The sequence below is a fragment of the Balearica regulorum genome, chromosome 4 (assembly GCF_011004875.1).
Source record: "Balearica regulorum gibbericeps isolate bBalReg1 chromosome 4, bBalReg1.pri, whole genome shotgun sequence".
NCBI classification, from domain to species: domain Eukaryota; kingdom Metazoa; phylum Chordata; class Aves; order Gruiformes; family Gruidae; genus Balearica; species Balearica regulorum.
Window position 1 is genome coordinate 27,646,368 of NC_046187.1, and position 26,491 is coordinate 27,672,858.

General features: G+C 41.5%; 1 protein-coding gene and 1 long non-coding RNA gene across 2 annotated transcripts in view; one reads left to right on the top strand and one right to left on the bottom strand.

The window, feature by feature from the left end:
• The window catches only part of PPP3CA (protein phosphatase 3 catalytic subunit alpha), a 202,269-nt gene that overhangs the window by 96,219 nt on the left and 79,559 nt on the right, over window positions 1–26,491 (top strand). The gene's annotated exons all lie outside the window — the stretch shown is intronic.
• LOC142601704 (uncharacterized) overlaps window positions 21,190–26,491 on the bottom strand; it is a 129,837-nt gene continuing 124,535 nt past the window's right edge. Inside the window, exons 2-3 of the long non-coding RNA XR_012835268.1 lie at window positions 21,284–21,600; window positions 21,190–21,238 (exon numbers count right to left, since the gene is read on the bottom strand). This is a non-coding gene — a long non-coding RNA (uncharacterized LOC142601704). The remainder of the gene's footprint in view (window positions 21,239–21,283; window positions 21,601–26,491) is intronic.

Consider the following 26,491-nt stretch of genomic DNA (forward strand, 5'->3'; position numbering starts at 1 on the left):
TAAATGCACCAATTGTGAAGATTAATTGTGTCGAATAGCAGCATGTTTTCAATCTGCAGTTGATTTCGGAAAAATCTCAGTAAGTGTCATAGGGGATTGTGGAAATAACATATGTGACTTGTATTGGTAGTGTGTCAAGCCATAACACGTTCTTCATTATGCCTCTTTTAGAGCATCAAATCATTAAATGGTGAGTTTCAAATTGTTCCTTGGTGCTGTCTCCAGAATGACTGTATTGGCTTCTGCTTCTCTCTTAGGTTTGGGCATCTAAATCTGATTGAAATTCATGTATTGATACCACTTGGGATGCTAATTACTTCCTAAGAAACTGCTCTTGATAAGTGAGGAGGATCTTGCTTCTCATCCTCCGCAGATTCAGCAAGAATTAAATTTTCAATAGGAATCTAAGTCCTGTGCAATTTTGTCATTCCCTTTCTTTATTGCATAAATAATCCCTTGAGCTCAGCAGCTGTGTTGAACCTTGTGGATCACTTGGTTTAAATCAGTGTTATTCCTTTTTGTGAGGTTTGGGGGTTTTTTTTGATGGAGCTATGTCATCATCTTTAAAGCAGGCGACCCAAGGACACAAAGGCAGTGGATTAAGCTCCAATTTAAGAGCCTGTGGGTAAGAATTAAAACCAGTCTTTTGGTGCTCAGCACAAGGGAAGGCGCTGTGGAGAATCCTTCTGGCTCATTAGGCATATCAGCATCATTGCTTTCAGATGTTACTTCTGAAAGTTGCCGTGTTGAATATTTGACAGTCACTCTTACTCTTCCTTCTTCTTCCAAATCTACCTCTGCAAGAAATTCTACCTTTACAAGTGGAAAATATCACAAAAGGATTGTTTCAATTAAAATAGGTTGAATTCAGAAATCAAAACAAACTGCTTGTGAGAGTTTACTGCAGGAGATTATCCAGCCAGACAAAAAAATTTTTTTCCTCAATAAGCCAGGAGATAAAATTGAGTCAACTGCATCACATTTATTCTCTACTAACCTGTATTAATAAAGAACACTTCAGTATAATTTTTAATCTATAACCTTAGAAAACAAGCAAAGATGACAACCTACTACACATTTCGGCTCATCTTTCATGCATGTTCTCTTCGGTGCTTGGTGCCCTCTGTACATACAGCCTAAGAGGCACAAGGCTGGCAACATGGGTTGGGGGCATTGCTGGTGGCCATAGAAGTCAATCCTGTGACTTCAGCCTTTGAAGTGGCAGTGCAAGAACACTTCCGTTTTCTTTCTGCTTGGCTTCCTTTCTGTCATGGGCAATAGTCAGCGTTATCTAGAACAATAAATTATGAAAGCTGCTTTGTTCCACTTCATTTCCTTTGGCTCTCGTCAGACTTAAGAGGGGAAAAGCAAGCCTCATTGCAGATACACAATTAAAGGTAAAGAGAAGTAGTAGACCTAAGTGCTGTTTGTGAGATCAGCCTACATACTTAAAACTAGGTTATATTTTTTTCCCCAAATAATCTCAAAAACTGCAGTTGAAAGGGTAAAACTCCTTTGAGGAGAAACTCATCTTTAGATTCTGAACAAATAAGAAAATATGTGACTCTAAACTGCAGTTAATTATTAGAGCATATGACAGGTGATTGCCATTTCATCAAAATTGTACTTGAAATGAGATAGCATGGTAAGCCAGTGTTGAGGTGACACTGGATTGCTCTCTAAGTACAATAAAGCAATCATTGCTAAGGACTTGAGGGTGGTTTGTATATTATACTTGTTATTTTAATGATTGATTGCAGCAGATTAAAAATAGCTTTGTAGTCTATTGGTTCTCTTACAATTGCTTGGGAAAAAGTAACTGGGTTTTGGGTTTGTTTTGTTTTTATTAAGGTACCTTATCTGTTACTGGTGATAACTTGCTCATTATAGTGGAAAAAATTTCCAAACACACATAGAGGTTATTTAGGGCCAAACCTACTTCTTAATATAGAGGGCCAGCATCAAATGTAATTAAATCCTGTGTAAATCAGTAGTCCCTTTTTGGAAATCCAATGGCATTGCACCTTGATTTTATTGTAAAATTAGAGAAGAAGCATTGAGGAGATGTGTGAGGAGAGGATACCAAGCATGGGGCAAAATAATTCTCTGGCTTCCTGAATTCTTGTTGAGGGAACAAATGTATCCTCAGTAAACTGATGATTTTAGCAACACAAAGTGACTTTCAGATCATTGATGCCAATTTAGGTGTTCAAAAGTGTGTCTGTATAGGGGCTTGGTACTTCAGACTATGAAGACTATATCAAATGCACCATCTCCTTCTGAAAGCATGAGCTGTTTAAAATGTAACTGGTTGAAGATGCCATCTGGTGGTATGAGTTTGGTATGTCTGGCCGCTTCCTAATGGACCTGCCACCAAGGCCATATATTCTTTAATGGGCAAGAGAGAAAGAATAACCATTATTGTAAAGACAGAACACAAAGGTGTCCAGTTGTTGCGGTAGGCACGGACCAGAAGACTACCTCAAGTGCGGGAGAGAAGCATAAGCAATTAATGCAAGTCTGCCTTTTATTTTGAAGTCTGATTTTCTTTTTCTAAGTAAACATTTAGAAAAAACTTCAGGTTAACATCTTACATGGGGGTGCAGTGAAAAATAAACTGGATTTGTGTTGAATTGTGACAATGAAATGATGATCTGCCATCTTTGCTTGGTGCAGAAAGAAATGCATTTCAATTGCATAACCAAAATGTCAAGCTTTCACATTAGTTGATCAAACCTTGTTCTGTGTGTGTTCTAAAGGGCTGTATATTTTTTTTAATCTGTAAGAATATCAGGAATATTAATATAATCTTTCCTGGATTTTATGTAAAGCCGCTGCCTTTGAGAAGAGCTTTTAAGGTTTAACATTGAATGGGTAGAGGTTAAAACTTTGTAGCAATAGCACAGTTACTCACTGCTATTGAAGCTAAATTACTCACTTAAGCTAGTTCAAACAAAATCAAAGCATTAGTCTGCTAAAAGACGTCTCTCTCCTCTTACATTTGCAGGTTCTTTTGCTCTTATTTCATCACACACTTTCCCAAGGCATCAGTGACTTATTCTCCAAACTAAAGGTTTTTTTGTCAGCATAAGGTTTCATTCAGTAATGAAGCTAATGATGTTTTTGTTATGTTCTTCCTACATTAAGCTCTTTCCTTAAAACCACAGAATAATTTAGCTTGGCCGATACCTTTGGAAGTCGCATGGTCCTGCCCCTCGTTCAAAGCAGGGCCAGTTCAAAGATAGATGAGGGCTAAATTCTGCTGCTTCCTTTCTCAACTAATCCATCTTCTTCCTTCCAACTTGCACGCATTCCTCCTTCCCTCTTAACACCGTATTTCTGAACAGACCTCCTACTGTTCCAACTGTGTAGTGAGAGAGGGAGGTTAACTCCTCACAAAAGCCATATCGTATTCTTCAAGCATCAAGACTATCCCTCTTAATGTCTGCCCCTATTTTATCAATTACCCACATTGTCTGTTTTGCTACGAGAATCCCAGTGACTCATCTGAGCTCAAATAGTTTCACACTAAACCTCTGAAATATTTCTTTGACTCTTCATGGAACGGCATATGGTCCTCCTTTTCCCCATTTTTTTTCCTCTTTGTGCTTTTATTCTTGAAAAATCTGGCCTTGGAAGAGTTGTTCTCTGAGCACTGAGTTGTCTGCTTTTCTCAAGACCAAGTCCTTTTGTGTGTGCTTCCTGGGACAGGCAGTGTTGACATCTGAGCTATCATTAATAGCTATTACTCTGCAGTGCCCAACTGATGATTTTCCCCGTGAAGCTTACCAAAGTGTATGGAGGAGAGCATGGTGTTCATAGAGGCCATTAGGAGAGCCTGCAGCTGTCTCATCTGTACCCTCCTTGACCACCTACCCTCTCTTTCTGCCTTTGGACTCTCAAAGTTTTGCTGGTGCAAAACTTTGAATAAGAAAGAGTAATAGTCAAAGAGGATCCATCCACCTGATGTGTCATTGTCCTAACTGAAACCTTGGCCTCAGTGATAGATAATATTTAAAATATGATTTTTGTGTCCCGGGCACAGACTCTGACTTGCAAAAAATCTGACTGGTACCTTTATTCCATTCTGAGGTGGCCCAAATCTCTTCAGACTTTCAGAAGTGAAGTGTTTGGTTCAACTCCTGTTAGTATTTTGGGGTATGAGGGTATAAAAAAGGACCTCTCGAAAGTATCTGTCTACAGGGAAAGGAGAGGGAAGGTATTTCAGTGAGAAGGATATGTTTCTAGTTGCAAGAAATTAACTCCTATTGACAAGAATTTTGTGGAAAATACAGTTGCTAATGGTTAGAAATTTTGATTTGGTGTCTGTTCTGCTGCATTTTCCTTTTTTTTTTTTTTTTCTTGTGAACTAGAAACCTTTTCCAGTAAATAAGTGTTTTGTATCTAGAGAGTATACCGCATGTGATCTCAAAGCACAATCCTTACAGCTGATAAATGTGCCGTGTGGGTGCTGTATCAGTTGTGAGCTCTGGTGTATTTGCATGCATACAGGGAATCGTGTAATTAACCACATTAAGCTGAATAACACACAGCCTCCCCATTGTTCCTCTTTATGGGTGTAATTAGATGCTCAGAGAACTATAGCAGGAAATAGGAACAGTTTCCTCCTGCCACCCCTCAAACAACTTTTCAGTTCCAATTAAAATAAATTACATTTTCAACCAGAAGAGATTACTCACATGGTATCTATGTCATTTAGAAACAGGCACGGAAAGCCTGGTGTAAAGGTAAATATTAGAAAGGAGAAAGTGGAGGAGAATAATTTAGAAGTTTAACCAATCGGAATTCAAAAGCTGATTCTTTAAATTGCTCAGTTACGCTCCAATGAGAAATTTCTACTAGAGGTTAAGTAACAGGGGGAAGCCTCCTCACAAGATTTTGTACTTGCAATTTCTTTAATTAAACTATATGATGTGCTTTGACTGAAGAGTAAAGTCTTTCATAATATTATTTATTTAAACAAAAAAATCTTACGAGACTACTTCAGGAAGAAATAATATATGACACTTTCTGCCCAACACCTTCCTATTTTGAGCCATCAGATGTTCCAAGAGTGCATCCTTTTCTGCATTGCTGTGGCAATAGGACTTACAAAACAAAGAGAAGAAAAAATACCCTCTTCATTATGGTGCAGTTAGGTGGAAGGATAGGATTTTATTTATTATTATTTTTGCTGAAACACCATGTGTTTCATGTCACAAATAGAGCAGTTATTTGGTTTTGAAGTATAAATAAATGAGAGGAATAACCACATAGTGAAAATCATGTGAAAAAGGAAAAGCCTAGTCTTTCAGGCTATGAAGAAGTTTAAAACTAAGATTATATTTCCATTCTTAATTAATAAACTATGTACGGAAAACCAGCAATCTACTTAGTAAATGTTGTCCAGGATAGGAGCTTTTTATCCTCTTATTAAAGATAAAATGGTGGTGCGAGAAAGATTGAGATGAGAAATTCCTAATTCTCTATTATCATTACACACTTTCAGTGACTTCTAAATCTTTTGATAGATATTATGACAAATGATGGCTGTCCTTCTGGTTTAATCATGCAGAAAAACTTATGCTACATTGCAGGAAAAAATGCTGTCTGCTGTCCTTTCCTTAAGTATTGTGGCTGTTTAAGATGGTTTAAACATACTTGTGAAGGAACATATAATTAGTATATTAATATCACTGCTTTCCATGCTTCGAAAGGCTTCATTTCAGTGGCTTCTTAATTTGGGTCTCCATGGTACCTGCTACGTACATTACTTTGATACGCTAATCAAGCTGTGAGGGGGATGTGGTCTGGGGAAGATTCTTGGATAAGACAGAAGGGAGCAGGTATATTTTTAAAATAGTGCACAGGCGTATATTTTTCAGTAGGTTTTTTTTATTTTGCAGATGCAGTCAAGCTGTGTGAGTGTGTTTAGTGGAGGAGGCTTTTGACAATACCAATGCCTGATGGTCTTTCATGGTTATCCCTCCTTGACTTTCTTCTTCTCCGTTGCACAAATACACTTTTGAAGCCATTTGTGCAACGCATCTTTGAGTCCAAATTCATTAGTGTTTGATACTTCTTGCAGGAGAGAGAACTCCATCTTCCAAAAAACCCATGCGATCTGCAGCCTGACAAGTACAATATTTCAAAGGCTATAGCTGAGGTACTGAGTATCTTGATTTAAGATACAGAAAAGCAAGAAATTTCTTATGTAAGCCAGTTTTTGGATAGAAAAAGCAGAGTTGGAGAAACTAACTGATTGATCCATGCTTGTTACATTGGGGTTTGGAGCAACCTCACCTTTCTGGGAGTTTTCAGAACAGCTTGTTTTGTGAAGTTTAGTATGAAGATGATAATGTAGTTCTGGATTGAAAATCTGAGCTGCATTTGGAAGATTTGATAGCAGTTCATGTCTCTGCAATTGTGTGGTAAACTTTGAAGTAAAAGCATTGCAATGACAATTCAATTGGAAAATTAACTACACAATATGGAAGATAGCTCATTCTCCTCCCACTTCTTCCCCATCCTTTCATCTACAAAAAATAGTGTAATTCCTGGCAATCTTCTTATTTTCTCTGCAATTTTCCAGTGTCCTTGATGATATTGGAAAAAGTACAAGTCTTAATTGCTTCCTTTTTTGAGATATATGAAGAGGTTGCTCTTCATATTTTTTTAATATATGCTGTTGCTTTTTTTGGGTTTAAAGTTAAAGTGCTGAGACAGTTTTGTAAAATTGGCTGTAATAGTAAATTCAGCTCATTACATAAGGAATTTAGAGCATGTTCTTGTACCGTCACTGCTGTTAGTTTGCCAGCCACCTAACTGCAAGTACCCTTTTTGGCCTGACGCAATCACTGAACTATTATAATAACGCCATTATACATATTGTCAGTTGAAGAGAGCAAAACAAGTCCTGCAGAAGACGTTTCCTCAGGTGAGCAGAGCTGGGTGTCTAGGTCTTCCATGTTCCTTTCACCTCCTGAAATGCTGAGCCCGTGGAAGTGACCCTTTCCTCCAGCGTGGCTGTTGACGTCTCGAGCGGCGTTTGTGGTCAGCTTGGCTGGCTGGGGGCAGTTCTGCGGCAGGAGCCTGACCTGCCCGCTGGCTGTCCTGTCCCCCTGGACTCGGGACCTCCCTTGGACCTGTGTTGATCTGGTCGAGCATGCTAAGCCCACTGAAATCTAATCTGGCAAAAATTCTGTAATTACAGTGCTTGGCTTTTTGCTGGTTTAGTATGCTGAACCAGTTCATTTTGCTCGAGGATGTCTGAGACCAGGACCCGGAGCAAGGGAGCGAGGGGGACTGCAGTGGCCAGGAGCGTGATTAGCTGTGTCTGCCATGAACCTTCAGGCTGAAATTATATTTGCTTATTAGGGAAGCTTGAAGGTACTCTGTCATTTCTTTGAAATAAAGTATTTTCCTGAATGCTTGGAACAGAATAAATACCAGTATCCGGTAAAGTCAAATGTGTAATCCGGACATGTTTAATATGCATAGCCAAAGCATGAAATGCTTTCTTGATTTTCTTATGATATTTAAATTATAGGAGAAATGCAACCTTTCTTGAAAAGTAATTTGCTATAGTCCTTATATTGGAATTATGTTGGATATTTCCTACTATATGAAAATCTGCTGATATTTTTCTGAGTATCATAGAATAATCCTAGACTCAATACTTGAGTCATCCTGTGTCAAATGAGCTGTGATGCTTTTGTCATCAAGAAATTCAGTACAGCATGACACTTCTTCGCTATGATTTCTATCTGGTAAATATGCCTAAATTATACTTCTGAAACTTGCTCAAAACATGAAAAGGTTGTGTTTGTTTTCATTGAAATAATTCTCTGTGGAACCAGTGTAAAAAAGGTCAACTGTTCGCTTCTAGGCTTAAAGAAAATCTGAAATCAGTATGTGTGTGTGAATGCACAAGATACAGAGCTTACACTTACTTTGAGTTGAGTTTCATGTACTTGTGTGTAGATGTGCACCCATACTGCACTCTATCCTGATGAAGCATCAGACAGTGTATACATTTGACATAGACACATAGACTTTAAAGAGGTTTGATGTGTTTACCGTAAATAAGCTAACATTTTTCTTCAAAAGTAGCAACGCTGCTTGTGCCAGGGCTCAAAGTTATGGCTTGGTCTGCAATTGTGTGTGTTACTGGTATAATAAATACTAGCTGATATACTAGATGTATCTCCTGATGAGGGATGCCTGTAGTCTGTTTTCCTGCAGTCTTCCCAGGGTTTTGAATTCTATCCTTGCAAGTTTGATTTTGTTGTACTCCAAGGAATATCAGTTAAAAAGTAATTTCTGATGCCTTAGCATCCATTTGCTACTTTTTCTACTTTTCAGTCCTAAAGTCTGCTTATAAAGATTTTTCATCGCTGATGATAAATGATCTTCTTGCCCTTGGTTGTATCCTCTTTATGCCATCCTTAAAGAAGCTGGCTAACCTCATATAAGGAATGCCAATGTGTATTTAACTTCGTATTTAGTTCTGGTGGGAAGCTCTTAGCTGTATTCCTCATCTAGGCTGTGAAGACCTGAAGTTGTGATTTTTTTTTTTTTTTTTTTTTGATGTTGTCTCCTCCCTCTGTATTTTCCTTTTGTAGAATCTTAAGTGGTTCATGAGGTGTCCCCAGCCTTTCTGGGACAGGCACCCAACATTATATCTGTTTCTCTTTCATGTTTGAAACTGCTTGAATGCTGGGGTGGAGAACTACTTAATTCTGCTTACTGGTTTGTTTTGTTTGTTTTTTTTTAAATCCCATTTTGTTTCACCAGAACATCCTGCTGAAAGTATGGTGGAGGGAGGGAAGTTCTCTTTCTGGAGAGAACTTACCATGTTCTCTCAGATGTTCTCTTCTTAGATTACAAAACAGTCACTCTCAAAGAAGAAAATCTAAATCACTCAGAAATTTCTGTTTCTTAAAGCATCACGCAATATGTTTTTGGAGCAATTTGTGTTGTGCTAAGCCACCTCATATTGAAAGCACAGCAGCACCTTTGCCTTGTCAAAAGCCTTATGCAAGTTCTCGTCCAGTCATCTTCCTCTGCATCTCTTGCTTTCGAAGCTTTCCATGACCTTCTGTTCGCTCCTGTCTCTGCTTTCTCAACACATCAGGCCTTGGCTCTTCCCATTGTTTCTCTTCGCTCTGTCTGGAGCTCCTTTCCTCTCTGTCACTTCCTTTCCTCACAAACACATGGAATCAGTGTGTTTTGCTTTATCCTGGCTGTCCTTTAAATGCCATGTCTAAGGGCTGATATATGGATAATGCAGAACTTCCTCTCAAAGTTTTGGGTTTGTTTTTTTTTTTTTTTTTAGATTGGTGAAACCGAGCTGCAGATTTTTAATACCAGTATGTGAGTTCTTTATTGGCTGTCGTGGTTCGTGTGTGAGATTTAAGACATAAGGGTCCCCCTGCAGAAGGGCGAGATCGTTCTCCTACAGACTAAGCTCAAAAGTCTGATGTCAGGAGCAGGGCAGAGACCCCTGCCCAGCCCCAGGAAGTCAGATTTGCCCTTTAGCTTCCCTCTGAAGTCCAAGGAATGTCTTGGAGGCAGGATGGAGGCCAGATGGCCGCAACACCCTTTCCCTGGATGTAGGCAGGCGCCTTGTGAAGCCTCAAGGGATATGACACCCCTCCGACTGCCGGAGAAAAGTTCTGCCACCACCTACGGTTTGTCCCTTCTTTTGCAAGGCAGCTAGTTATATCTGTGGCAATGCAAATTCAATTTCTTTTTAATTTTTTGCAAAGGCCCATTATAAACAGAGTTGAAAGGACTTGCATTTTAGAAAGAAAGAAAACCCGTTTTAGTTCTGTCTTTAATCCAGATCACTTCAATAGGCTCATTTACAGTGAATCTCACAGAGCTGCCTTAGCACTCGTTGAATATCCATCTCCACGAAGGAAACACAAAGTTTCAGTTTGAAAACAACCTGTTTAAATTGACTCGTGGGGTGTGAGGAACTGTGAAGATGCATTGCTTAATCTCAGGTATGTTTGTTAAAAGATTTTAATAAATTCTAGAGAAAGATGCAGCAATGCTTTTAAAAAAAAAAAAAAAAAAAAAAAGGCAAAATCTCAATGTAAGGAAGAATATCTTTCTCTTCCCTAAAAGAAAATGGGTCTGCTTTAAATGTCTCAGAGTTGAGGGTGATTGTGGTGGGGTTTTTTGTTGTTGTTTGTTTTTAAAAGTTCATTAAAAATACTTCTGTTCATAGAGATACTTAAACTTGTTACAGTTCTCATCTCAGACTTTTCGTATGAGTTGTGCAGCTTTGGAATTTAAGCAGATAAACTACATTAGCCCCTGGCTGGACTTGAAGCTTTTGGTGTGGGGTTTTTTTTTTCTTTTCATATCCCATAGTATGAAATACAGTTTGTCTGCAATTCGTAATGCTGGTAGAAATACTACAGCAAGTGCTGGAATACTGCTATGGAGTGATTTTAGACACTACATCCAGGGTAGACTGCAGTAACGGATGTGACGCTTATAGTGTATGATATCTCATTTTAAAGGGATATTAAATGGCCTTTTTTCCTCTGGAGTTGGATATTAAAAGACCTTCTTTTGCTCTGGAATTGGGCATGTGTGTTCTGTGGTCCCAACTTAGGAAGAAATCAACTTCTAATTCATTTACTGTGGATGGCTTTTGAAATAAGAATGGCAGCAAGCACCATTTGCTGCAGTTCTCAAAGGAAACGTAAAGCTTGGCCCTCTGCGTAACGGATGGCTGCTCTTAATCCTGAGCGATGATTCTTGCTGTAGTTAATATTTCATAGCTAGGCAGAGTGTTTGCTGAAGGGAGTTTTAATATAGTGGGCTCTGGTCTCGGGAACAGCTTAAGGGCTCTGTACCCCTGTGCGCACTGACAGAGCGGAGCATAAATCTTTTCTCCTCTGTGTCGCTGCTCATGTTTGCAGAGCTTTTGGCTGTGCTTTTATTTGCTTATTAGCATTTGGTTCTAAATATTTTGTCCAGCAAGCACCTTTTAGGTGTCTCCTAATTTTGTAATGGCATACGTGCAAGTAAGGTTGAAGTAGGTATTCTTTGGGTTACTTGTTGTCCCAAGGTACTGTACAGCCTTCCTGCTTTGGTGTTTCTAGAAGTCAGAGAAAGTTACACTGAGTTCTGTTTAATCTTTTATTCCATGAGGTAGCTACAGTATGCAGCAATAAATATCTCAGAGAACTAGGCATTAACACTGATTTGGTTCCTACATTAATAGCAACTTTTTCTGGAATCCAACGTGCCTTTTCCATTCCTTATTTTGTTAGCTCATTATATACTGCTTGGGCAGACCAATTGCTCTTGGCAGTTGTTTGCTGCTGTTAGCATAAGCAGCTCATATGCAGCCACTTTTTGTTCTTGCTTTGCAACAATATCGACTATGGAAGTGACCATTCGTATTGGCCCCTACCGCAGTTCAGGGTGGCTGTAGTTCTGTAGTACTGAACGTCTTGTTTGCAATGATATATTTGTTACTGGATTGTCTCCAGGGGGAGAAAAACCCAGTTATTTCTGCTAGGCTGAGTTAAGCCTGTGGTAGCTGGATTGAGCTGTAAGCCTTGAGCTCCAGAGGCTGCAGGGGGTACGATGGCTGATGACTCTCATACCAGTGACATTGCATCTTCACACAACAGTTTCTGGGGAAGGGCAAAAGTGTAGGTACATAGTAACTGCTGGGAAATTGAATTTATTGGTTAATAAACTAATTGGAAGTTCTCTAAGGAAAGGTACTACTTAAAGAGCAAAACATTATTTTATTTATGCAGTTGACCTGGGAGGAACATGGGTGTTTATTCCTTAGTCTAAACATGCCTAGTGGTATTGCTTTTTGGTGTTTTGCTATTACCCTTCCTTAACAACGGGGTCAAGCACAGTCAGAGACTGCAAATGTATTTTACAATGTTTAGTATAGTCACTTCAGAACAGATGAACCCTCAGTGGTATTGGACCACTATTTTTGATTGTGTTTGTTATAGTATATACGCATATCTCTATGTATATTTTATTAGTTCTGTTCTTTTGGGCTGCTGTTTCTTGCCAGCAGAGATGAGGAAGACCTAAAGAACGACCTGGTTCAGATGCTGCAATTGAAATGAATTTGAAAGAAACACATAGTTCTGGGAACAGCAGGACATGTTTGCTCTATAGAGTGGCTGCACATGTTGCTCCAATCGTTGTGCTGAAGACTTAAAACCCCCATATTTTAAAAAACCTTGTAAATTGAGGTATGGCCTTTTGTATTCCCTTGGAGCATGTGGAGGTTTGATGCTTTATTCTTTCAAAAGGTATATTAATTTGATGTTTGTCAGAAAGGTTTTGGCAGTAGGTGGCTCACATGGAGTACTCTGTAAAGGTGTAACCGGAACAGGACATGGATGAAACATGTAGTTTGCTTATTTACTATACAGAGGAGCATGATGCCAAACAAGAGATACAAACAATAATGGTAGGGTCCCAGAAGATTTCAGGCGTTAAAAATGTAAATTGGCATGGATTATGAACTCCCAGGAAACAACAATGGTAGGACTTGAAGACTGAGTTAATTTCCTTGTAAGCTCTCATGCTCCTGCTGTCTGCCTTTGCCTTCTGCCACTTGGGTGGTGTGGCTTGAGCACTTGCTGGTGGAGACCGAGGCAAAAAAGTCATTGAGTTCCTCAGCTTTCTCCACATCCCAGGTAACCAGGTCTCCCGTTTCCTTCCAGAGAGGGCCCACGTTTTCCCTCGTCTTCCTTTTATCGCTGACGTATGCTTTTCTTGTTGCCCTTGACATCCCTGGCCAGATTTAATTTTCTCAGGGCTTTAGCTTTCCTCACCTGATCCCTGGCTGCTCGAACAATTTCTGTGTATTCCTCTCAGGCTACTCGCCCTCGCTTCCACCCTCTGAAGGCTTCCTTTTTGTGTTTGAGTTTGTCCAGGAGCTCCTTGTTAAAAGGTTTTGAAAAGCTCCCCATTCATACATGCTGACTGGATTAGTGAGGCACTTCCCAGCTGAGAGTGTAATTTTTGCTGTTTATGTTTTTCAACTAAAAAAAAAGTTAGTTCCCCTTTTAATTCCTCCTCTTTGATATAACTATTCCATTTAGCTCTTCAAACTTCATTATTGGCTATTCCTTATGAATTTTAAATTAATTTAGAGCCTTCATTTTCTAGGTATCTGCTCCAGTGAGAAGTTAGTGGTGCCGATGTGAAAAGATCCATCAAATATTAAGGCGCTGTGGAAAAATACACTAAATTGAAACAAAATAATAAAACCAAGAACTCCCTGATTATTTGATACTGTAGTAACTCGAAAGTGTGTATGTTATGTATTTTTAAAAACATGGGATTTTTTTGCTATATATGTACATCCTAAGTAAGTGAAAGTACTGTGCATAAGTACTTTTTTTTTTTAAATTTTTAATGAAGTTGCTTCCACCCAGGTGGTCAGCATCTAAAACCTGTAGAGCAGATGGTTCTCTCCAGGACAGTGAAATGCAGAATTGCAGAGTGCAATCTAATGGTGCCAGACCATACAGGACAATCTGCTGCCTGAGCTTGCCTTTAAAGCAGAATAGGAACAGCCCAGTATTCACAGATGAAAAATAGTCACAGGTCAAAGTGGGGCAGAACATAATTTACTGGATTATTTCTTGGGGAACACAAAGAAATACTTGAATAGCAGCAGGCAAGAATGGATTTTAAATGTATAATTGTGCTTGAGGTTAATTCCCTGCTTTACCTATTGAGTTGCTGAACAGTACAGTGAGGAAAGACAACCACTTTTAAAAGTCATAGCCCTTTTCCTGTGATAAACCCATAAATATGTGGTTTGCTGAGTACCTGGCATGCAAATAGAAGTAGAAGAAATACTTCTGTTCTTGGCCTTAACAGCAAGCCCTGTAAATCTTGCATTTTCCACTTCTCTGAAGGCAGCATCCAGTCATTTTTGCAGTCACACGTTCATTTATTTAAGGGATTTCTTTTCACTCCTTTCTGTTTAGCTCTTTAAACTGCAGAATTTACTGCAGATAATATAACTGTACCTTGTATCAAAATGGTGGTGGTTACCTTCTCAATGTGAAAGCATCTTTTTCTTTGGCCTTTGAGGCAATTTCCTATCTCTTGAGCAGACATGCAAGCACAACTTGAAAGGCCTCTACATAAGAAATTTGGGCTTGCTTGCATGAGCTGCTTCTTTCATGTCCTTCAACACATCTACATCTTTCTTGCCCTTGGGAGGCTGTCGTGGTTTAACCCCAGCCGGCATCTAAACACCACGCAGCCGCTTGCTCACTCCAGTGGGACGGGGCAGAGAATCGGAAGAGTAAAAGTGAGAAAGCTCATTGGTTGAGATGAAGAGTGTTTAATAGGTAAAGCAAAAGCTGCACATGCAAGCCAAGCAAGACAAGGAATTCATTCCCCACTTCCCATGGGCAGGCAGGTGTTCAGCCGTCCCCAGGAAAGCAGGGCTCCATCATGCGTAACGGGTATTTGGGAAGACAAAAGCCATCACTTTAAATGTCCCCCCTTCCTTCTTCTTCCCCCATCTTTATATGCTGAGCATGACGTCACATGGTATGGAATATCCCTTTCCATAGGGATATCCCTTTCCAGGACAGCGGGGTCAGCTGTCCTGGCTGCGTCCCCTTCCAACTCCTTGTGCACCCCCAGTCTGCTCACTGGTGGGGTGGGGTGAGAAGCAGCAAAGGCCTTGGCTCTGTGTAAGCACTGCTCAGCAATAACAAACACATCCCTGTGTTACCAACACTGTTTCCAGCACAAATCCAAAACTCAGCCCCATACTAACTATTATGAAGAAAACTAACTACCCCAGCCAAAACCAGCACAGAGGCTTGCAGTGTCCTCTCTGAGAGGAGGGATGGGTTTGCATTTCAGAGAATAGGCTACAAAGGCAGGCAAGTATTAATCTAATATTTCTGTAGCAAGTAGCTGGGTTTGATGGAAGTCTGGCAGCAGTTGGAAACTCAACTAGGAATGAAAGCGAGAAGGAATGTGTCTTGCAGCAGCCCTGGCTGGAGAGGATTCTTGAAGGGGTGCATTACATCAGTTCTTTGCATGATTAATGTCTGTTTTCCAATCCTAAAATTTAAGATGAGTGAGGTTTTTTCCTTTTGAATTAATTCTCTTTGCAGCAATAAAAATTCTGGTGTGTAACAGAGTGCTTTGATCTATGCGGTTGTCCTTTTCAAGGAGCTGATGGTTGAAAGAATATAATTAATTTATAAGCATGTGTTGCCTTCTACTTGGGGCGGGGTTTTTTTATTTGCTTTTATGCTTCCTTTTGCTCATGTATGTGTGAGACTGTCAAAAAGAAATCTAACTTTTTATTGTCTTGTTTAGAATAAAACTTTTCCCTTGCTCCTGTGCTGAAAAAATCTGAGAGAGAGCAGGTACCAATACATTTTCTTCCAGGGTTGAACTCGGGGATCTCTCCATGATATGTCAGTGTTACGTGGGAGTCTCGTCAAAGCTTTGCTGATGACGTCCTGTTTATGGGACTATAGATGACTCTGGCACAGGGCAGGTGGTTGTGGAACTAAACGCAATGCCGAAACACAAGCCTCTTCCTTGGAGCTTTTTGTGCATTCACTGAGATGACCAATTTCTCCTTTTGGAGAAAACCTTTAACTTGTGCATGGGAGTGGGGCTCTGTGTTGCCCAGCCTCTGTGGCTGCGTGGGAAGGAGAAGGAGGGCTTGGGCTAGTGAGTGGCCTTCGTTTTATCTGTATATCCACTGCAGAGGAAAGTTGTTGCTAGGTGTTTGGATGTGTCACTATGTCAGCGAGGTAGCAGAAATGGAGATGAAGCGTCCCTGATGTGATGTATATACACAACTAACATGGAGCAATTAGTTTGGACAAGGAGAGGCCTGGTCATCAGTTTACATGTATGCTAGAATCTCTTCTAAGTATCAAATTTGGTCATGTATTTAGTGCCACCTGAATTTACTGTAATATTGAATTATTTTAATCTCTATCATCTGAGGGTTCATTATTGTAAATTATTATTTAATAAAAGAAGTAGTGAGCCATGCTAATCAGATTGCAGTACCATTATGCCAAGCTCTCTGCAGTCATCTAGTAAAAGACAGTTTCTGCTTCACAAATCAGTCCGTCCTGCTAGTTCTTGTCCCCTCTGTTGTAGGTTTTTGTTGGTAGTGGGTTTTTTTGGTTATGTGTAATAACCGATGCTAAGTAATCAATGTAAGAATTTGAGCCAAACAGCATTTGGAGCAAAATTCTTTTTGTACTACATTACCCAACAAATTTTGGTGCAGATGCATTGGACAAAAGGAAATGATAGTGTTTACATATTGCAGGTTTTTTTTACTAGCCAAGAGTGAAGATAAACATTGTTTGGGTTAAAAAAATGGGTAATCCTTCTAAAGAAAGTATTATAAAGTCTTCTCTTTTACTTTCTGTTGCTTTTTGCTCTTGAATGTGTTTTTAAATTGACTTTGGCCTTTGCTTTGAACTTAAGATTATGTGGGCATTGGGGAAGTAGTGTTGGGTGGTCTGGCATTGCTTGTTCCAAGGGAGAGTAAGAGTGTTGGTTGTTTCATATGACTTGACATCTTTTCTCAGGGTTTAAAGAGAGGGAGAGAGGAGGAGAATGGAAGATGGAAGGAGGTAGCACAGGTACCTGATACATGGTCTGTCAACGTTTCTTGAGAAGCAACAGAAATTGTACTTTGAAAGTCATAAACGATAAGAAAAGGGGGTTCAAGCGTTCATGTCTTCTGTCTTTCATGCGTGTTAAGCAACAGTTGTTGGTGATGTTGCACTTATATAACAAAATAAAATCCGTGTGTCACTTAATGAGTCCAGTCTCAGGAAGATCCCTGGCCCTGTCTCCCACCCCTCTGAAAGACTGGCCCTTGTGTATCAGCTGAGTCCTGTGAACTTCGAGTTTCTACCTGAGGTGGGATGTTGATGCCCAGACGTTCAGACAGAACAGTGAAGGGGTGTTCGGTTCAGATGGGTGTCTTGGGTTTATATCATGCTAAATACATTTCTAGAGCGGTAATAGTTAAGCAATTTTTTTTTTCAGGTTCAGCTGTGAGACTGTAGTAATGTGTGGTGCTGACCATGTCACAGAAGAAGAAGATCTGCTTTTAGATCATTGCATGAAAGAGAAGGATAAACCATGCAGTAGTATGGAGCTGGTGAAAAGATAGATATTTAGCATATATGTAACAATTTAATTTCATGTTTTCTATAAAATCTTTTTTAGGCACTTTTGCCATGATTTTTGCAACTTTTTTGTTTTACAAATGTTGCCACTGTCTCAATCAGATTTTGGATCTAGAATACAATGGGCAATATGGGCAGTATTGTGAAGATTATAGTATAGGCTTTATGACCATTTTGGTTTAAGGATATGTGAGGCAACTTTTGCAAGGTAGGCTGGTACAGCTGGTACAGCCAAGGAAGTGAAGAAAGAGAAATGTGAAGGGAGACCAGGTCAAAGAGCTATATATGGAAGTTATAGAAATCTTAAAAATGGAATTAAAGGAGAAATTACTTCCAGCTTTTTATCCTCAGACACATATCATAGTAGGAAGCTACTGGAATGACTGACAGTGCATAATCGAGCCTCCCAGTCTTAATGTAGGTCTTCAAACATACTTTCATTCATTTATTTATTTGTTTTTAAAGAGGCCACTACTGAAGATGGTGATATTTACTTGTGTCAAATAGGTTAGATTTCTGTAGGGAAATCTAGCATCTGCAAACTAGGTTGAGAGAAACTAAAGAATAGAACAAGTTCAGTTTTATTTCTATATAAAATGTAATATAAAATCAAGTATATATGAAGAAAAAGGGATAAGGATGTGTTTTCTTTAAATTCAGGTTTTTCATTATCTAAAATGGGATTCTCAATATAAACTAAGAGTGTTCTTTTAATTTTTTTATTTTTTTAAAGAAAAGGAGTGGGTAAACCTAACAGTGCCTCTCTCAACAAAATGCACATATTTAAAATTGACCTGAGGGATTTCTGAATGTGATGGGAAAATAGGCTTGCTGTTCTTTGAGTATTGGTTTACATCGTTCTTTCATCCTAATTGCTAGTGCACACTGTGTTACTGCATTAGGATATGTACACCAAATATTTATGTCTCTTGAAAAGGAAACAATAAAACATGCTGTTCTTGGAAAACTGTCTAAGGAACATAGAAATGATGGATTGGCCATTGCTAACACATCTTTCAGGAGTATGATTTGGATCCTAGATGTCTAGTTGAGATTGCAGGGATGCCCCAGAATATCAGTAGCTTGTTGTGCCTTTACCTGGTACAGCTATAGGTGAGGGTTTTTTTGAGAGACAGGCGTGATGTTTACTGAAAACAGTAACTGAAATGCCAGGAGAAGAATCCCTTGTCCACGACTTTACCTGTGATAAAGAGCCGGTATGCCTAATTGCATGTTCCCCAACAGGTCTAACCAAACAATGAGGTTTAAAATAGCATTGTGTTAGCTACAGAAAGCGTTCCGTTTCTTTGACAAGAATGTCACAATGTCTTTGTACTAAATGGTATGGAGCAGGTGCCTGTATTTCAGTGCGAGCTTGTTTCTAGAAGGGTGAGCTCAGCGGTGTGGGTGGATGGCCCATGGTGCTTGCTGCTGCCGAGAGATCGTCTGCGCTGCGGGGTGGCTCTTGCTGCGGGGTGGAGGTGAAGAGAGACTCTCTGCAATTCCTTGCCTGGGTGTCAGTGTCATGAAAAACAAACCAACCCATAATTCCTCTCTTCAGTCGCCTACAGAGGTGTCTGACTCATGTTGGGTTGCTGGTGCTTTTGTCAGATAGGTAACGGATCGTTGCTGGCAAACAGTACTCTCCCTTGCCATGCTAATCATAGGCAGTACTTGGCTGTTGTGCAGATGTTTGCCCTGTTTGTGCGAGGTGGCCGTGTCACGCCAGACGGCTGATGCGCCACTAGGAAACTGGACCTGCAGGTTTGGCAGTAATGTCTGCAGCAATGTCTCTAGTCTGAAGTTGCACCAAAAAGAAAATAAGGTTAAAAGGGACAACCAGCTGTTGTGAGTTGTAGTCATCTTCCTGGGCAAAGCCTCTCCACAGTGATAAGTGCTGATTGGCAGGATCAGAGTATGTGTCAAACTTGGGATGATCTGGAGCACATGGTTTACAAACATTTAAGGTGACCAGGGACTTTCTCTGCAGATATTAAAAGAGCCTGCCCCAAGACGTTGCAGTAGGTTACAAACAGGAGACCACCTTGCCGGGTGTTTGGAAGAAGTACGTGGCTTTTGCTGTCCATCTGGACTTTTGCCAGCTGAACTTTGACCATCCTAATGAACCATTAGCTGATGAACCGTTAGCAACTGACTGGATGAAGACATATCGAGTCTTTAGGTAGGAGCTTTGCCCTACCGCTAAGGGGGTGCTGTCAGCTCACCTTTGAGACCTTGCCAGTCTTCAAGGTGTGATCAATGATTTTTGCATGTCGTTTCTATTAGTAAAACTGAGGTAAAGCAAGCTGTTTGTATTTTATGGGAGCATGTGTATGTATAACTCATGGCAAGCATATAAAAAAAAAGAGGAACTTCTTTATTGTGCTTCAACGTAGCTGCTGTGGTTCACCAGAATTAATACATGCTGCTAAAGTTTTCCTGAGGCTTGCTTTGGTTTTTATATTTCTTTTGTCTTGAGTGTATGGTATTTAGTCTGTAGTACCATAGCTAGTAAAGCTTTTTCTTGAACCAAAGCTGTGATGGCAGTAGCATGTGTTTTCAGAGACAAAGGGAACTGATGGTCAGTAATTAGAAGGCTTCTGGCTGCCAGTTGTTATGCACCTGAGATACTACAGCTGTAGATTGTTTCTAGAGCAAATGGGAGGACAACTTTTTTAAGGGCTTGAGAGGCAAACTTTTAGGTATCTCAAAGATGTTTAGAGCATCCTGTGAAAAATGCTTTCTCTTAACGTGACCTTGGTGAGTGTCATTTATCGCAGAATGGTTGAGGTTGGAAGGGACCTCTGAAGGTTATCTGGTTATCTGGTCCAACCTTCCCTGCTTAAGCAGATCCGCCAGTTGCCCAGGAGCATGTTCAGACAGCTTTTGAATGTCTCCAAGGTTGGAGACTCCACAACCTCCCTGGGCAACCTGTGCAAGTGCTCAGTCACCCTTCCAGGGAAGATGTATTCCCTGATGTTCAGAGGGAACGTCCTGTGTTTCAGTTTGTGGCCTCTTGTGTTGTCACTGGGTGCCACTGAAAAGAGCCTTCTCCAGGCTAAGGAGTCTGAGGTGTCAGCCTTTCCTCACAGGAGAAATGCTCATCCTCTTAATGATCTTTGGGGCCGTTTGGACTGTTTCCAGTGTGTCCATGTCTATCATGTACTGGGGAGCCCAGAACTGGACCCAGCACTCCACATGTGTCCTCACCAACACTGAGTAGAGAGCAAGGATCACCTCCCTTGACCAGGGAACCAGTAGCCTTCGTTGCAGCAAGGGCACGTTGCTGGCTTATGACAACCTCTGAGAGAGTGAATGAATCCTCTACCATTTTAGATATTGTTTATTCGTGGTTTTAAATTTGTGTCATAAGTGTAGCTGTTTTTTCTGGTTCTGTACACAATTGTATATCTAAGGCTGTAAGTTAAGGCACGGTGTTTGGTTAGTAAATGTATTGACAGTTCTGCAGGCAGTGTGATATTGACTCCTGCAGTCCTGACCTGTGGGACTAAACAACAGATATGGAAGAAAGCTAAATGAAGCCCAGTTATGCACAGCCACATAGACATGGTGTGGTGGGTTGACCCTGGCTGAGGGCCAGGTGCCCACCAGAGCCGCTCTATCACTCCCCTCTTTCATTAGACAGGGGAGAAAAAGTACAATGAAAGAAAACTTACGGGTCGAGATAAGGACAGGGAGAGATCATTCTCTAATTATCATCACGAGCAAAACAGACCGAACTTAGAGAGGGAATTCATCTTATTTATTACTAAGCAAAACAGAGTAGAGGAATGAGAAATAAACCCAAATCTTAAAAACACCTCCCCCCACCCCTCCCATCTTCCCGGGCTCAACTTCACTCCCGGCTTCAACCTCCGCCCCCCCCAGCGGCACAGGGGGACGGGGAGTGGGGGTTACGGTCAGTTCATCACGTGGTGTTTCTGCTGCTTCTTCATCCTCAGGGGGAGGACTCATCGTTCCCCCGCTCCAGCATGGAGTCCCTCTCACGGGAGACAGTCCTTCACGGCCTTCTCCAGCGTGAGTCTCTCCCACGGGGTGCAGACCTTCAGGAGCAAACTGCTCCAGCGTGGGGTCCCCCACGGGGTCACAAGTCCTGCCAGCAAACCTGCTCTGGCGTGGGCTCCTCTCTCCACGGATCCACAGGTCCTGCCAGGAGCTTGCTCCAGCGCGGGCTTCCCATGGGGCCACAGCCTCCTTCAGGTGTCTCCACCTGCTCCGGCGTGGGGTCCTCCACGGGCTGCAGGTGGAATCTCTACACCCCCTCATCCTCCCTCCATGGGCTGCAGGGGGACAGCCTGCTTCACCATGGTCTTCACCACGGGCTGCAGGGGGATCTCTGCTCCGGTGCCTGGAGCACCTCCTCCCCCTCCTTCTGCACTGACCTTGGTGTCTGCAGATGTTCTTACATCTTCTCACTCCTCTCTCTGGCTGCAAAAATCACTCTCTGAGTGTTTTTGTCTTTCTTAAATATGTTATCACAGAGGCGCTGATTGGCTTGGCCTTGGCCAGTGGCGGGTCCATCTTGGAGCCGGCTGACATTGGCTCTGTCAGACACAGGGGAAGCTTCTAGCAGCTTCTCACAGAAGCCACCCCTGTAGCCCCCCCACTACCAAAACCTTGCCACGCAAAACCAACACACATGGGCAGTTGGCTGTGTCCTGTTGTGTGACTGGGAGAGCGTTGGCACCTAAAAGGAATGAGGGAGAAGGCAAACCTGTCTCGTAATGCCCTGTAAAAGCAATTTATGTATCTACAATTCCATTTTCTGTTTCCTACAGTATGATTAAAGCTTCCTGTGCATAGGTGTTTTTTCACGGTGACATTAGGTACTGGAGGTTAACCACCTTTGTGAATAGCTGCGTGAATTACAGGTTTCTTAACTAGAGTTTCAGAACTCATGCAATGCTATCCTGTATCTTAAAGGCATGCTTTATCCTGATGGTAGGTCCTCGTTAAGGCATGTATTGAGGGGAGGACAACCCAGCAATTTTGCACTGACTACTTGATTGCATTGCCTGCTTTCAGTGAACCCATTTGTGTGATCTGATTTTTCTTTTGTTGTTTGGACACAGTTGGCATCTCAACCAAGGACAGGATGCTGAGGGCAATGTTGGTCACAGATTACAGAGTTAGGGAGGAAAGTTGTGTAAGTAGGATTGGCCATCAGGTTGGTCCATTACAAAGCTGGCTACAGCGTTCCTGCCAAGTATGACAAGATTCTGTTTAACACCTTTGTCAGCCACATGGACAATGGGATCGAGTGCACCCTCAGCAAGTTTGCCGACAGCACCAAGCTGTGTGGTGTGGTTGACATGCTGGAGGGAAGGGATGCCATCCAGAGGGACCTTGACAGCCTGAAGAGGTGGGCCCATGTGAACCTCATGAAGTTCAACAAGGTCAAGTGCAAGGTCCTGCACATGGGTCGGGGCAATCCCAAGCACAAATACAGGCTGGACGGAGAATGGATTGAGAGCAGCCCTGAGGAGAAGGGCTTGGGGGTGTTGGTAGATGAGAAGCTCAATATGACCCGGTAATGTGCGCTTGCAGCCCAGAAAGCCAGTTGTGTCCTGGGCTGCGTCAAAAGAAGAATGACTAGCAGGTCGAGGGAGGTGAGCCTGCCCCTCTACTCCTCTCTTGAGACCCCACCTGGAGTACCATGTTTGGCTCTGGGGTCCCCAACATAAGGATGACGTGAGCCTGTTGGAGCAAGTCCAGAGGAGGGCCATGAAGCTGGTCAGAGAGCTGGAGCACCTCTCCTCTGAAGCCAGGCTGAGAGAGTTGGTGTTGTTCAGCCTGGAGAAGAGAAGGCTCTGGGGAGACCTTATCGCAGCCTTCCAGTACCTAAAGGAGGCCTACAGGAAATGTGGAGAGGGACTGTTTACAAGGGCATGGAGTGACAGGACAAGGGGTAATGGACTTAAGCTGAAGGGGGGTAGATTTAGATTAGATGTGAGGAAGAAATTCTTCATGATGAGGGTGGTGAGGCACTGGAGCAGGTTGCTCAGAGAAGTTGTGGATGCTGCATTCCCAGAAGTGTTCCAGGCCAGGCTGGATGAGGCTTTGGGCAATGTGGTCTAGTGGGGGGTGTCCCTGCCCGTGGCAGGGGGGATGGAACTAGATGATCTTTGAGGTTCCTTCCAACCCAAACCATTCTATGATTCTATGAAAGCCCTTTCAACATGTAGCAGAGGACATGCAAGGCGGTTGATCAGAAAGAAGAGGGGAGCCAGGCAAGAAAAGTGAGCAGGCATAGTGGCTGACTGGTAGATTGCATTTTGCAACATTGTCTGCTCTGTTCTCTCCAGATGCAAGTGCAGCTGCCGGTCTGTGTGTGCAGGTGTTGGGGATGGGAGACAGCTCTGAGGAAGGGCAACAGCAATAGAAAAGGGTGCTAGGCCACATCCTAGTAATAGTAATAATAATTAATTCCAGGAGAATATCACAGGACTTAACTTAGGTAACTCAGGATAAAGTTACTCTGTAATATTGCAGTCGGTTTGTTGTAGGGCTGACTGGCTGCATGAGAGCTTGGGTGTAGTCTGTGCATCTAGGTGATCTGGTCATCTTTGAGGTCACCAGGCTTGCGATTGTCACCAAAACTCTGAAAACCTTGTAATGCTAAGATGAGGTTGCCTGAGCACTGCTGAAGGAAGTGCCTCTTTCCAGAAGGCTTGGAGGTTGATCAGGAGACAAATTGTATATAATATTTTCATTAATTATCTTGGCATAAGAGAGTGGGCATGTGCTAATAAATTTTGTTGAGGACACTCTGTGGGAGGCACTGTCAAATAGAGAAGGACTGGAAATGAGAGAAGAACTGGAATGTATTAAAGGTCACAGTAGAGAAATGGGATGAAATCCTGAGTTTTGTATGTGAAGCTGGAGAGTTTCTGCTGTGAGCAGGTTGCTCATCAGCTTGTCTGTGGAGGAGAAGGTCCTGGCTTTGATAGTTAATTGCCGAAGGGCTGTAAGTGTAAAAAAAGGCAAATTCCATCCTGTTTGAAAAGGCATTTCTAATAAACACAAAGAAGTGTTGAGCTGGTTTTCATCATTGTGTGGTTCAAAGCCCTGGTGAAACTTGTCTGGAATAATGCATGTATTTCTGACTGTATTCAAGGTGAAATTAAACAGAAACAGGTATAGAGAAAATGCTGCAAGGGTGCAGGAGTGGTGGAACAGGGCAGACTGAAAACAAAAGGTTGAGGGGGAAAAGCTGGACGGAAGATGACCTATTTTCTTTCGGAGTCAACATTGGTACAATAATGGATAGTCACCTATTAATAAAGATAAGAAGTCAGCTGGGAGTTAGAAGAAAAGTTCTTCATCTTTAGAACAAAAATGTTCTGGAAGGATTCCACTAGAATTAGTAAGGACAAAGAATGAATTCGCTTAAAATTGAAATGGCTTTTTTTGTTGGGTGGGATTTTGGGGTTTGGGTTTTGTTTTGTTTTGTTTTTTTTAAAGATTCATAAGCAGAATTATCAGGATGTGAGGACTGTGGGCTTTGATCCCCTTCAATCCTATATTGCAGTGCCTCTAAAAATCATAACTGAGTGTTTATGTGTGTGTTGAACATGATGCCTTGACTGATTAAAGGTGTGGGGGATTTTTGTTTATTTTAAAATATTTAATCTGTATATGTGCTTGTGTCTTGAACTGGTACTGCTGTAGCAAAAAAGCATCTGAATTCTGATGAGAGGCATAGATTGACTGAACTGTTCCTAGTGCATGAATGAATTCTTCTTGTATTATGGTATCACTGGAAGGTCTTTAAGCTTTTTTCCTCTGAGGGCTTCAGAAAGCAATCTTAGAGCAGAAGTAGCCACATCTTTTATTTTTATGTTTTTTTATTAATGCATGATCCAGCATTCCAGTTGGTGGCTTCTTTTAAGATTTCATATTGCAGTATAAAAATGGAAGTGTATGCAGATTATGAAACATAAATTCAAAAGCCCATCTTAAAGTAGCTCTAAGATAGCTTTAGAGTAGGGTGAGGAAATGACCTATTAAAGAACCACAACAAATCTTTTGAAAGCAAAAAAAATTTGCTTCAGTATCTTGAAAAAGAAGCACAAGTCTGTTCTTTATAAATACTTCCAGTTGTCAGTGCTGGTGGGAGTTGGTGCTTCTGCCTGATTTGCAAGGGTTCACTGGACATGAAGTAGAATTAAGAAGAAAAATGGAAGTGTCAAAGAGCTATCTATTTCATTAAATAGTATTTCCTTTTCAAAACACTGCTGGCAGACTTAGAGGTTTGAAATTTTATTGTATTGTAAATTGTAGTTTAAGCCATTGGAGGTACTACAGCAGTAGTCCAAAAGGAATTTTGTTGGATTTTGCAGCGTGGAGGCTGTAAAAATCAGACCAGACATCTCTCACTACACTTAATCTCTGCAGTACAGCATTGGTACAAGTGACAGGGACATGAACTTACGGCATCTGGGATAACTTTAGCCATAGAGTCATCTCTAGGCTTCATTATTTCATTCCAGTTTCACTTGTGTAGTACAAACTAGGGAGCCCCTGCTACTGTTGTTAAAATTACAGCATAGACCAGGCATGCATCTGTGCTTGAGCTTGTAGCTGTAAGAACTGTGATTTATAGCCAGATAACCTCAAAAAAAGGACACAAGCACACAAACTAGGTGGGGATTTATAGTTCCTCTGCTGTTCCTGAAGTCTCGCTGCCTGTCCTGGCCTCTCCCTGGCAGAGCCAGCAGTGTAGGCTGCTTGTCAGTGCAACCCAGACATTTTACAGCTGGTTCTTCATTAGCTTTGTCTCATTATATGAGCTCCTGAGTTGAAACCCTGGGTTATGATTTTGCTGAATTGCTGATTACGTAGTTCGGCATATGAAGTTGCTGGGGACGGTGCTTGCATTCATCACATGCTGAATGTTTTGGTGGGTTTTGTTTGTTTGTTTGTTTGTTTTTCCTGGAGAGTTTGAGTTCACCTTGTGTATCTCAAATTGATATGCAAGGTTGATAGGTATTTACCAGGAATCCTGCTCCTGTGAAAAGATTATGGTAGTGTCCCACGTGAAGCCCCGCTGTGCCTGGTGCTGCATGCCTTGGAAGAACCTCCCGGGGAAAGTAAGAGGCTCTGTGTTTGAATCCTGGTGTGAGAGAGAAAGAGTGCAAGGCTTCAGCATGGAGCCATATGTTGGAGCAGGAGAAAAAGACAGCATTGCCCTTTGAAAATCTCTACAGTCCATCCTTTGCACTGCATGTGGCAAGATTCCTGGGGAGAAA